This window comes from Eretmochelys imbricata, chromosome 26 (genome assembly GCF_965152235.1).
Source record: "Eretmochelys imbricata isolate rEreImb1 chromosome 26, rEreImb1.hap1, whole genome shotgun sequence".
In the NCBI taxonomy this organism is placed as follows: domain Eukaryota; kingdom Metazoa; phylum Chordata; order Testudines; family Cheloniidae; genus Eretmochelys; species Eretmochelys imbricata.
The window spans coordinates 8,818,155-8,830,826 of NC_135597.1; the positions used below are offsets into that span (position 1 = coordinate 8,818,155).

The 12,672-nt window shown below is 45.5% G+C and overlaps 1 protein-coding gene across 1 annotated transcript in view; it reads right to left on the reverse strand.

Moving 5' to 3' along the window:
- Positions 1-12,672, reverse strand: part of LRRTM4 (leucine rich repeat transmembrane neuronal 4) — a 389,993-nt gene that overhangs the window by 21,146 nt on the left and 356,175 nt on the right. The window lies entirely within an intron of this gene.

Here is a 12,672-nt window from a genome sequence, read left to right on the forward strand (position 1 = left end):
CAGGCTACTGCTCAAGTGGGTCCACAGTCCTGGATCATCTAGACTTAAGGAACTAAACTCCACAGCAGCTGTTTCTTGCACCTCCACCACACCCTTCTCTGATCTACACTTTTCTTCAGGAATGTGCATGGTTACATCCATTTGAGATGGAGATAAGGATGATGCAGTAGCTGCCAGGTCACCTGCACTCTGACTAACTGGAAGATCAGGCCTCTCCTCACCACTCACATCCTCATTGGGGCCAGAAGGCTCACTGTGAACATTTGTGTCTATGTATCTCAGGAGAGCTCCTTCCTGCTTAGATAGAAAAGCTTCCTTTGCTTTCTTTCTTTTTCTGAGTGCTGCCCCAGAGGGGCGTTTTCTTCTTTCACTCATGACTGCTGTTCTGTGCCAGTTATAGTGGCTATCAACACTCAGTTGAAGGGGACAAATAAGCAGGCTGGTAGCAGGGCCTGAGTGAGGGAAGATATCAGCATCTTAAGGGCCTAACTGGCTCCTACTACTTCAGTTGACTGCCTGTTCTCCTCAAGTGGGTTCAGGGAAGCAGCAGGAAACCAGAAGCTCCCTGAGAAGCTGGTGTTAATCAATCCAGGATCCTTGGGGTGATAGAGAGGTACATAAGAGGCTCCTCCTCCTCTCTCTCCCTGCAGCTCCTTCTGCTTTCTGTTATTCCCTCTCACCTTTTCTCCTGCCTGCCTGTTATGTCTCTTGTGCCCTCCTTCCTCCAGCACAGCACTCCCCCATCTCTGTGCGTCTAGACCAGAGAGAATACATATGCACCAGCAGCAGACACAAGTTTCTACACTCTGGGTCCTAATGGTGCCCCCAACAGTCTGGCACCTGAGGTGGCCACCTCAGTTCACCTAATGGCAAGGCCAGCTCTGAGGGCAATCAGTCTTTTGGGGAGAGTCTCAGACTTGACACTGAGCTTGCCCAGAGGTCCCAACGGGAGGTAGATTCCTCCCAGCTTGTCTGTGGTGAGACTGAATAGACTGCCTGGCCTACAATGGTGTGTCTGTAAAGACTACTGCAGTGGTTGAACCAGAAAATCCCAGCACTGCTAGTAGTTAGTCTGATGCAACTTGCATCCATATCTATATCCTACCTCCCTCACAATTTCAACAAAAAAACGTATGGGAAGTCATAACCTTTCCCCTCCCATCTGATGGTTATTCCCAGAGTCGAGCGTACCCCCATATTGCATATGGGAGAGAGGGAACATGATCTACATGGGACTACTAGGGAACAGGGAGATACTTTACGCAAACATTGGTCTGCTAAATGGAATATGGACCAGCATCTCTGACCTGGTGTGATACCCTATACCCCATATGAAGGTAACATCTGAAAACTCAATCTGCTGAACCTCATTGTCCTGTTAAAACGTGTGTATGAACATTGCATTTGGAGCGAGGAGATTTTGCCATATGATTGTTCCTGAAATGTGCCGTAGTTCTGGGTAATAGACAATTTTCTCAAAGACAGAGGCACGCTGGCACGTCAGCTAGGTGCTAAAAGGCCATTACCTGCTTAATTGGAGAGTCACCAGCAGGGGAGTTGTAAACAAGAAATTTACAATTCACCTGAAGGACAGGTTGCACTCACATATGCCATGGAAGTGCCTGACCTCATGACCCAGCAAATACTTTTCCAGTACAAAGGGTCAGAGTAGAAAAAGGAGAGAGACAGTGGCCTCCCCATCACCTCTCCTTCCCCATCTCTACTCTTGGCAGCAAGATCGTTTGAAAGATATAGGGACACCATTGAACTCGGGGGAGTGGTCCTGGCCTGGAGGTTTTCCAGCCAGTACAGACTGTAGAAAGCTTTTGGGTGAGATACACCTTTTTGATTATGAGCCTTGGTAACATTTAGGAATTAGCTTGTAAATCTATCTTTTTATATCTTTTGTAACCAACTCTGACTTATATGCCCTATCACTTAAAATCTATCTTTCTCTAGTTAATAAACGTAACTATTACCTAAATAATAAACTTGTTTATTGTTTTATCTACACCAATGTGTTGAGTTGAAGTGTTTGGGCAACTGCCACTTGAGACAAGTTTGATGCATATTCATTCTTTGTTGGAATGATGAACTAATTATGAGCCTGTACGGTCCAGTGGGCTACTGAACAGTACAAGATGTGCATTTCTGGAGGGCAAAGCTGGGACTGAGGGATATGCAGGTATCGCCCTGTATCTATTCATACATGGCTGTGCAGATGTAAGCAGTGTCAGGATGAGCTCCACCCTGACATCTGGTGGTGAGGTGTGGCAAGTTGTGGAAAAGAACTTCAGGAGCCGATCTCATTTGCATAGGCACACCCACCCCACCTAGAATGAGACCATAGCTGCCCAAATGGTCACTTTGGCTGCTGTGGGATCCCCAGTGTCTCTGTTATTGGGGCAGGAAGAATAAATTGTTATGACCCTGATTATGGGAACTGTGCTTGGAACTGTACGTGGCCTTTTGTTATGATGGAGGGATTCACCATCAACTAAGTAGCACTCGCTAGGCAAGGGTCATGGGTTCCAAAACTCTGTGAATGGAGAGAGGCTGGGGACAAATATTAATACTTAGTGGCATGGGCCCCTTGGTGAGGGCCTTACATTGCTAATTGCTCTTTCTCCTCTCTCCACTGTGGAATATCAGAGCTAATTTTGATTTCATTAGAAGTCTAGTTATAGGCTGCTGAGCTCACTTTGGGCTAACAGTGCACCAGCACTGGGGCTCCCCTACTACAAGCTGAATTCACCTAAGAGCTGAAATCACTGAGTGTTGTGTTAAGTAGTGGGGGAGCCTGAAGATATATTGTGGAGCAGTTTGCGGGATGGCTGGAGTGCCTTGTGGACAGGCTGGTGAAGCAGTTCGATGCGGAGCAGTTCGTGGATGGCAGGAGCTGCTTGTGGGCCATGGAGCGGAGCAGAGCGAAGAAGTTCGTGGGGCGGCTGGTGGAGCGGAGCGCAGCTGAGCGAAGGAGTTTGTGGGGCGGCTGGCGGAGCGGAGCGCAGCTGAGCGAAGGAGTTCGTGGGGCGGCTGGCGGAGCGGAGCGCCGCTATGGAGCTATGGGGCGGTCAGCTTCAGATCATGTAAGGTGCCTCTTACCCCCGTCCCATCTCCACCCAGGTTGGGAGGTAAAGCTCCGCAGATAAACTTTCGAACTCTGGGGCTGCCCTGACCAGGGACAGAGACTTTTGGGTCATTGGACTTTTGGGACTTTGGGTGATTTGGGGTTGCTGGATTCAAGAACCAAAGGGAAAAGGGCATGCCCCAATTTGCTTGGGGTGGGGTTTTTTTTGCTCATGGGTTGTGTTATGAATCCTGTTGGTGGTGTTTCCCCAACACAATGCCACATTGTTTCTCTCTGTTATTAAAAGGCTTTTGCTACACTCAGACTCTGTGCTTGCAAGAGGGGAAGTATTGCCTCTTGGAGGTGCCCAGCGGGGGTGGTATATATTTGGCCCAGGTCACTGGGTGGGGGCTCGAGCCCGTTTGCATTGTGTTATTGGAATGGATCCCCTAGATATTGAACCCGGCCCTTGTTGCTGCCAACTCTGACGGGCAGAAGGGTTACACATAGCATTCATGTACTCAGCTGGGAGTGACTTTGCATGCTAGTGGCTGTGAGAGATCAGAGCCTGAAGAGGTTGCATTCAAGATTGGAGAGTTAAGGGGACAAGCAGTTCAGGTTACACCCTGGGGAATGTCACTCCTGGTTCTGGTGCAAAAGGGCTGGGATCTGGCCACTGCTGGCTGGATGAAAATCCTTCCCCTTCCACCACTGGATGGCACTTCCCAGTGGGTAAGGGTTGGGGACAGAGAGTACCTGTGCCAACTTCCCCCCAACACCCTAACACAGAGAGCCTGCCAGGAGAGCGAGAGGGTGTCAAGAGCAGGGAGAAAGTGATGTTTCGAATGGGAAGGATTGCAACTCCTTTCTGCCAGCTCACAGCTGGAGTATAGTCCATAGCCAATTCTCATAAATTAAAGCAGCCCCTATGCTGCTCTAATTTATGCCACAGCTGGAACATCTTGAGAATCAGGTAGCTTTAGCTGGCTCTCCCCAGATTTCAGCACAGAACTGCTGCTAGCCCTATGTTTTCATGTTGGAAATGACATTAAGCAGAGACTGGTAGCTGAAGTGGAGCCTCTGTGAAAGATTCCTTATGGCATTTGAAAAAACAAGCACATCGCTTCTGTCGAGGAAGAATTATGACAATAAGGGAAAAGGTAGAGTTGTTTTTTTCGTGCAGCGATCATAAAGATGGCAACCTGTTCCATCCATTACTCACAATAAATATGTACAGTCTTTAATATGAACATTTGATAATGCTGCTGCCACAGTGACAAATGAAGGCTTTGGAGAATGAGTGAAATAAGTCTTTGTCTAGTATTAAATATTGGCTTTCCATTAGATATGCTCAGAATTTATAGCATGCAGGAGAACTACCCAGAAATTGATGGTTTGTTTAAAAGTTTTAAATACTCTTTTAAAGTTGGACAAGGAATCTGCACATGCAGAGACCCCCCCCCCCAAAAAAAGAATTCTTAAAGTTGCAAATGTGACTAAGAATGCACAGCATTCTGTCCCCAAGATCGGGATAGGTATAACTCCGAGACCATGACAACTTTTGCCTAGAGATTCAAAATATTACAGGAAAGGGAGGACTGGGTGACTTAGAGGAGTTGTTAACAAAAGAGGTAAGGTTTTCCTTCTACGCAATACCGGTTTGAATCTAACCTGAGCATAGGCTGATCAAACAGCAAGGGCTGCTATGTGGCTTCTGTGAAATGAGTTGATGGGTCTCAGCTGATCTGAGTAAACAGTTGCCCATAAAACTGCCCCAACAACTAGCATTAATTAATCGAACCGTGCTAACGAATCTAACACATTTTTTGAAACCAAGAAGCAGCATCACAACAGATAACCGAACACAGAGCCTTTCACCTCAGGTTCCAACCCAGTCCCAGTCAGCAGTGAGCAAAAGTAGCTACAGTGACCAAGATTTTGGGTTGTGACTTGGGATGCAAGGTTCAAGTTTTGGGTGCTCACCTTGAGACTCCTGATTTTACAGAGGGTGGCTGCTGGGGACTTCAAAAATGAATCGACTCCTTTAACGAGTCTCAGGTTGGACATCCCAACATGATGCAGCTTTGGCATTCTATACGGCAAGAGAGGTTAATGGCTCTCCATCCAGTCCCTACAGGAATGGTATGCACATCACAAAGCCCGTCCGCCACCATCACATTCACTGCAAAGTGGCACCACTGCAAACCTCCTTAGTACAGACCGAGCCATGCAAACTCAGCTGTCTCCTTATACTGCTTCACATGGTCTGTGGATCAACAAAGGGGTCTAGTCTCTGAAGCTTCCAGTCAAGGAATTCATAAGTTAAAGGGGGGAAATGACACTGTAAACTAAGCAAGAGTTCAAGGATTTGTTGTTTTGTGTTGTTGTTTTTTCTTGGAGAGACTCTTTTATATGCCAATTTCCTCTGGGACGGGCTCTTTCTGATGAGGGAGAATAAAGAAACTGTAGGCACTACAAATCATGTTTGCCTCCTCTCTGCATGCAGGAGGGACCTCCTCTAGGCCTTCATGCCTCAGCGGGACTCTGTTCATAAGAAATTACAAGAGCTTAATTGCCTCCGCTTGCTCCTAGCAGTGAAATCAGCGTGCACGGGCGCACAAACAGATTGAAAAGCACGTTAATCCGACACCATAAGAGATAGCTTTCCCTCTTGACGTTCATACGTCACTCTCATTAGCACTAAAGGGAGCTGTGTGCCCACGCTGAGAGGAGACTGCAACCCCACGGCTTCCAAAAAGTACCGATCTATATGACTCACGGTGGTGGTGAGGGTTTATATAATCACCAGCTTCACTGAAAAGGATGGGAAATTGCAGAGTCAAATAACAGGGAAGGGAGCTTGGGGTCTAGTGGTTAGAATAGATCACTGAGAGACAGGACTCCTGGCTTCTATTCCTGGCTCCGGCAAGGAGTGTGGTTTTAGTGTCTAGAGCTAGGGAGTGGGAATCACAATTTCTGGCTGTGGGTGGGAGTGTGGTCTATTGGAGAGAGCAGAGCATCAGGACTCCTGGGTCCGATTCCTGGCCCTGGGCGGGAGTATTGTTGAATTGTTAGAGCTGGAGGCTGGGAATCAGGACTCCTGGAATCTATTGCTCTCTACAGGGGGGGCATGGTCCAGTAGAGACAGCAAAGAGCTCAGAATCAGAACTCCAGAGTTCTTTTCTTGGTCCTGGAAGATAGTGTAGTCTAGAGCAGTGGCTCCCAAACTGGGGCTCACGAACCCCTGGGGGTTCGCGAAACGTTACGGGGGTTCTCGGAAAAAAATTCCTTAATGGCGGACAGAGTTGTCCCTAGGGACCACGGGCAGCATGGGGCCAGCAGCACGGAGCCCCTGGACTTTCAAGAGCTAAGCAGATCAAAGCAAGCATATCTATCACACTGAGGAGATTTTAAACTTCAAGACTCCTTATAAGAATGGAAAGGGAGGTGGATTTTTTTGCTGTTTTTAAAATTAAAGAGGCAGCTAGTATTCTTTTAAAAATTATTATGAAGAAAAAGTTTAAGCTTTGTTGTAACGTGTGTTGTTTGCCTGTGGACTGCTCAAGACCTGAATGGTTGTGTAGGAGGAGCTCATTGAGTTGGCTTCTTAAATACCTTCATGCTGTTTTACTCCTTGATGAAACAGGAGCCTTGTCATGTAACAGGCTTATTCAAAGTGATACAAGCTACAAAAGTGAGATCTTGGAAGAGTGTTGCCATTTTCATAATGTAATAAAAATACTGTAATGATAAATGATCATTAATAAGTAGTGTGTAATGAGCATGTCATAAAAAATTATATTTCCAAGATCACTGCTTTTATAATTTATACTCAGGTAAAGGAGAAAATCCCTGGAAATATTCATTTTTAGGAGAGGGTTCGCGAGACTTGACATTTTAGTGAAAGGGGTTCACAGGCTGTTAAAGTTTGGGAACCGCTGGTCTAGAGGTTAGAGTAGGCAATGGGAAATCAATACGCCTAAGTTCTATTCTTATCTTCTGTACAGACAGTATGCCTGAACTTTGGAAATTACTTCATCGTCTTTGTCTCTATTTATCCAGCAATGAATAGATACCACTACTAACCTACTCATGTATTTTAATAAGCCCATTAGTGTGGTAATTAGGCACTATCTAGGAGTGCTGTGAGTTTTAATTAAGGTTCATAAAGTGCTTTAGAAATATAAAGTATTAGGAAAACTCCCCTAGACTTTAATGGGACCAGGATTTTCTCCGAAACTGAGCATCCCGCTTAAAATGGATGTCTGTAATAGTGGCTTCTTATTGCCTTTGAACAGATTACAAAAATGGCAGTCAAGCAAAACAAAAGGGAAAAAAAACATATAGGAAACAATATTAGAAAATTGATAAAAAAAACTTCGGTTCATGCCTTATTCATGTTCTATAGACACTGTGGATATCAGAGATCAAACACGCAGAAAATTAATGCAAGATTGTCCAGCATTGCAGGCAGGGATATTTCACAACGATAGCATTGCTTTTTTAATACTCTCCAGAAAACAAATGACTTTTTCGTTCCTCCAGGCAAGTTTTACAATATGTAGGGAAATCAACAGGAAAGACACTCAAAATCCTCACGAAAATTGAAAGAAAGATCGGTCAGAAAATATTCTCAGCTTAGTTATCTTTGAAGCAAAAGAACCTTGAGCATACCCATTAAGTTACTCTATGAAAGCAAAAGGAATAAAAATACTTACTGAGCAACCGCAGTTTACATGGCACTTTAAAAAGACTTAGATCCTGCCCCATTGAGATACAGTCTAAAGCCCCGGTAATGCATTGTGTAGCATGGGAGCCAACTACTGCACCTGAGGAGACCCCCTTTGAAGCCAATAGGGTTCTGGGCAAGTTTAGCAGTCAATCTTGCCGTGGCACTATGTAGGATCAGGGCCTAAACTACACCACCAAATATAGGTCAGACATATAGATATAGATTTTCTGAGCTCATTCAGCTCAGCAGAGATGGCCAAGGGCTGTGAGGGAGCTGGCTGGGGCTGCTTGATTCTCTGCCCCAGCCCGAATGCAAGTTAGAGCAGCCTGGAGGTTGCTCTAACTAGTGCCATTTGAAAACATTCCCCTAGTGACCATCTGCCAGGTAGGGATAGCCAGAGCACATGGGCTTCTAGCCCACTCCTCTTCCCCAGCCTTCCCCATCACCTGTGCTCAGCATTGCTGGGATGGAGTGGCTATGTTGATTCTACACCTCCTGGGACACCTCCAGACCAGGAGAGTTATAGGCCATCTCCAGTCCCTTTTCTCTACCTCAGCAGAGCGGACCAGAGAATCTGGCCTATTATATACTAGATGTACCAGATAATTAGGTTTTTTTTCTTCTGGTATGTTTTACGCTCCTCCTCACCTCCTCCTGGTAGGGATGATTTAAGCCTGACAATGTCCCTGGAAGGATAACTTATTTTCCTTTCATTATTATAGATATATATGCAGGTGGCTTTCACCATATCTAAAGAGACACGTTACAGGGAATGCAGTCTGGTGCTTGGAACGGGCGATTTTGAATAAAAACTTCTAGGTTCTATTCCTGGCTTGGTTACTGACTTGCTGGCCACACTTAGGGCAGAGGACAGCGCCCTTGGGCAGAGAGCAAACAGAAGCCCATGAATCATTCAAGGTCTTAATTGTGCAAAAGGCCTTCTGCAAAAGGGGTGAATTTTATCCACTGTGAATTGTGATTACTGATAAGTAAGAAAACGATCACAAAAGAGATCAGTATCGTCATCAGGAGGATCAGAGTCAGACTATCTGCTTACTGGCTATGAACCATAACAACCTTATTACCTTCTTTCTCTATTGTAACAAATACACAGCACTCTCTGATGATGCGGCACACCACAGACACTCAGACCTTAAAGCAGACATCGGGGACATAACTCAGATCTTACACCAAGCGCACAAGATCCCCTACCACTGGACCTAAGAAAAAAGGCCCAGTAGGAAGCTAGCTGTATGGAACATATATTTGGCACATTCATTCTGAAAGGCGGTGTGGTAAACAACAGGAGACTGGGATCTGTGAAAGCAAAGGCTTGTGTTCTATTCTCTGCCAGAAGTGACCACGTTACTTACTTGCTTAACTTTACTTACTGTAAAACGGGGAGATCAATAATTGATTCCCAGCCAGGGGAGGGATATGTGTCCTTCAGTAATAAGGAGTACAGGAAGAATTTAACAATGGTCTCTCAAAGAGGTGAGTCTTTAACTGATGGTCTCCTGGCTCCCAGATCTTTTTCAAAGTAATAAGGGAATTGTAATGAATGCTCCATCTGTTTCGCTCATAAAAAATGGAAAATTGACTATATTGCGTAAACCTGCCTAGGAGCCCGAGACCCGCTCTGAAAATCAGGAAATTTTCAGGGACATCTGGTCACCCTAAAGTATAGGACCTTGGACATGAAGTTCAGCGGTTCTGATCCTATCCAGCAGTGTGAAGTAATGCACAGCGTGCTGGCTCATTACACTATGTGGATGATGAGATTTTGTGTAAACCGAGCAAAAAACAAACAAACCCTCACAGCTCTTTTAACACAATCCAAATTAATACATTTATATGCAAAGCAGCTGCTGGATGCGTAGACCATTATTGTGCTTGAGCTCAGCAACAGTGATGGATAGTACATGAAAAGGACTAGGCTGAAAGGATACTGGAGAAGAAATGAAACCTGTCCTGTGAGCCCTGCAGGCACTGAAAACACAACGAGCTGCTGTTGGAAATGTCTGCAGCACACGTGGGCATGGGACACTGTGCTTGACCAGCCTCTAAACTAGTCAGGCATGACCCGAATAGTCTCCAGTTACTCTGCTATTTTTCAAATTTGTTCTGTTTGGGAAAGGTAACCCTTGTGTGTCAAGAGGGATCGGCAAGGAGGCTAAGCAATGCAACTTTCTGTGCGTGTGTTGTATTAGTTTGGTGCATCACTGGAGTGGTGGAACAGGAGGCCATAGCTGTTGTTAACCTTCCGCAAGGGGTCTCTCCCTTTGTCAGGTTTATACTAGTTACTGCCACCTAGAACAAATGCTCAATGTCGAGTTTCATCTGTAAGATCAAGGCAATATCACAATCAGGTCTCTAACGATGAAGGTGTAACAGACTGGGGGGAAAAATGGAAAATAAATAATCCCTCTCAACCCAAATCTATTGTTCTTATTGTAGGGCCTGGAGGCCGGAAACCAAAAGGAGGTTCTGTTGCACTAGGCAATGCTCACATGTTTAGTGAGAGACAGTCCTTGCCCAGAAATGCTGACGAGCTAAGTAGAAAGCACAAACGAATGGGTGGGAGAAAGGAATACAGCAAACGAGCAGGAAATCTAGGATTTGCTCAATCTGATGCACAGATTGAGGGCCAGATTTTCCAAAGAGCTGAGCGAAGTGGGGACTGAGCTCTGTTAAAAATCTGGCTCTAAATGATATCCCCAGGTTCACACAGGAATTCGCTGGCAGAGCCAGGGACTAAACCCAGATTGCCTGAGTTCCAATCAGTACCTTAACCACAAGACCATCCTTTCTCCTGGTTCTGATGCATTTTTTGCCCTTGGCAAAAAATATTCAAGCTGACCCTCTGAACTTCTGAACCAGGGGTTTGTCTATTGCTAGTTGTCGCATATTAAGACATATGCTAAGCAAGTATCTCTATTTTCTCTCTGCATCTTCAAGATTCTGAGTCTTGAAGCAGAGCTTTCACAGCTGAGCACCAAGGAAGGATGTCCATTTAACAAGTCCGATGGTGCTTCATCCCAGGTGTAACACAATGTTCACATTCCACTGAGGGATGAAAGAAAAAAAGAGGAGGAAACCTGCCAAATCTCTGGCCTGAATCCTAGGAATCGGTGTACGGCCCAGATTGACCGACTATGTGCTGGTGATATCTGTGGAATGCTGGGGTACAGAATCCTTTTCTCTCTCCAGGTCATGGAGCGGCTGCTACTGTCGCCCTGAGGATGCAGCGAACCCCTTAAGACTGCCTATCCTGCTGCTGAATGCTTGAAGGTACCCCCAAAAATTGGAACATGACTCAAGGCCAATGATGAACCTGAGAATGGAGCAGGGTGCAGAGAACAACCCTACAATAACAGCAATGTACTGCAGCTAGAGGAATATGAGAGAACAGTGGGCCTGATTCTCAGTTACACTAAAGCCCCTATCTCCTACTTTGGAACCATAAAATGGTCATAAATAGCCTGTGGAGAATACCCCCTGCATAGAGGATCTCTCCAGTCCACTGAATGCATCTGATGAAGTGAGTTGTAGCTCACGGAAGCTTATGCTCAAATAAATTTGTCAGTCTCTAAGGGGCCGCAAGTCCTCCTTTTCTTTCTCCAGTCAATGTTGAGCTGGTGTAAGGGCTCTACACCATTTCTGCTCCCAGCCCAGGGTGGAGGGGAAAGATCAGGGGTGTGCTTAGAATGCACTGCACTATGACCCTTCTTTGTTTCCCAAGGGGCTCCATAGGGAGCAAAGCAAAGCCACAGAAGCACTGAGGCTGCTCTATCTTACACCAGGCACTGGATGGAACCCTGGATGACCCCAGAATACAGAGATGCAAAGGTGGTTAAAAGATACCTCCCCCACAAACAGGAATGGAGTAAGTTAGAACCAGGCCTGGAAATTTCACCATGTAGGAGAAAACAAGAGATTTAAAGGATCAGTAAATGGGTGAAGTGAGGAGTTCACAAAAGACAAATAGTGAATCCAAGGGAGCCAATTTATCTTTATGATTTGCACTGTGTACAAAGTGTAAGTGTACAGGCTGTTTCTGAACATCCTTCTGAATTGTATATAATAGCCTGGTCCAATTAGTAGCAAAATTGGTTCATGGGATTATTGCACATTGCAATAGCTAAATGATAAACCAAGCCCTGCACATGGGTGAATTGATGCATGAAACAATTCAGAATTACTTTGTTACCTGTATAGCTACAAATTACACTTAATATGTGTTCTGTGCGGTAATACAAAGGAAGGGGACGTGTCGGGTAAGATGAACATGTACCAGGTTCATACAATAGGCAGGTAAATTCGTGGTCTTACATAGGAGAACAATGCGTTCAGCTTGCCTCATCTGGGTCCTTTTAAGGGGAAGGCTAGGCAAATTGTAGCTACCCTCCTCCCGCTGCATCCAATGGGGTAAATCCTAAAAACAGTGTTGGATTATGGTAAATGTGAAAGGGCAAAGAGGTAGAGATGAAAACATAATTAGGGGGCAGACTCCCTGCCCTACAAAACAAGCAGAAGCTACCACATCTAACCAGTTGTGGATTTCCCTGGCAGAGCGGAATCCTCTGTGGACATGGAGATAACTTGTACGCCACCATCTCTTGCAGGCCCAGCCTGGGAGGCATATTAAGGGCAGCCATTACTAGAGTGTGATTTGGCAATTTCCTCCCTGGAAATTATCAATTATCAGCCATCATAATTTAGGGCAGTCCTCAGTCTGTTTTAACTCATACCAGAGCCAGTGCAGTGTGAGGAATAGTATGGTCCCATGGATAGGGCATGGGTCTAGAATCTAGGAAACCTAGATTCTGTTCTTATCTCTGCCACTGACCTGCTGTTGGGTCTTGGGAAA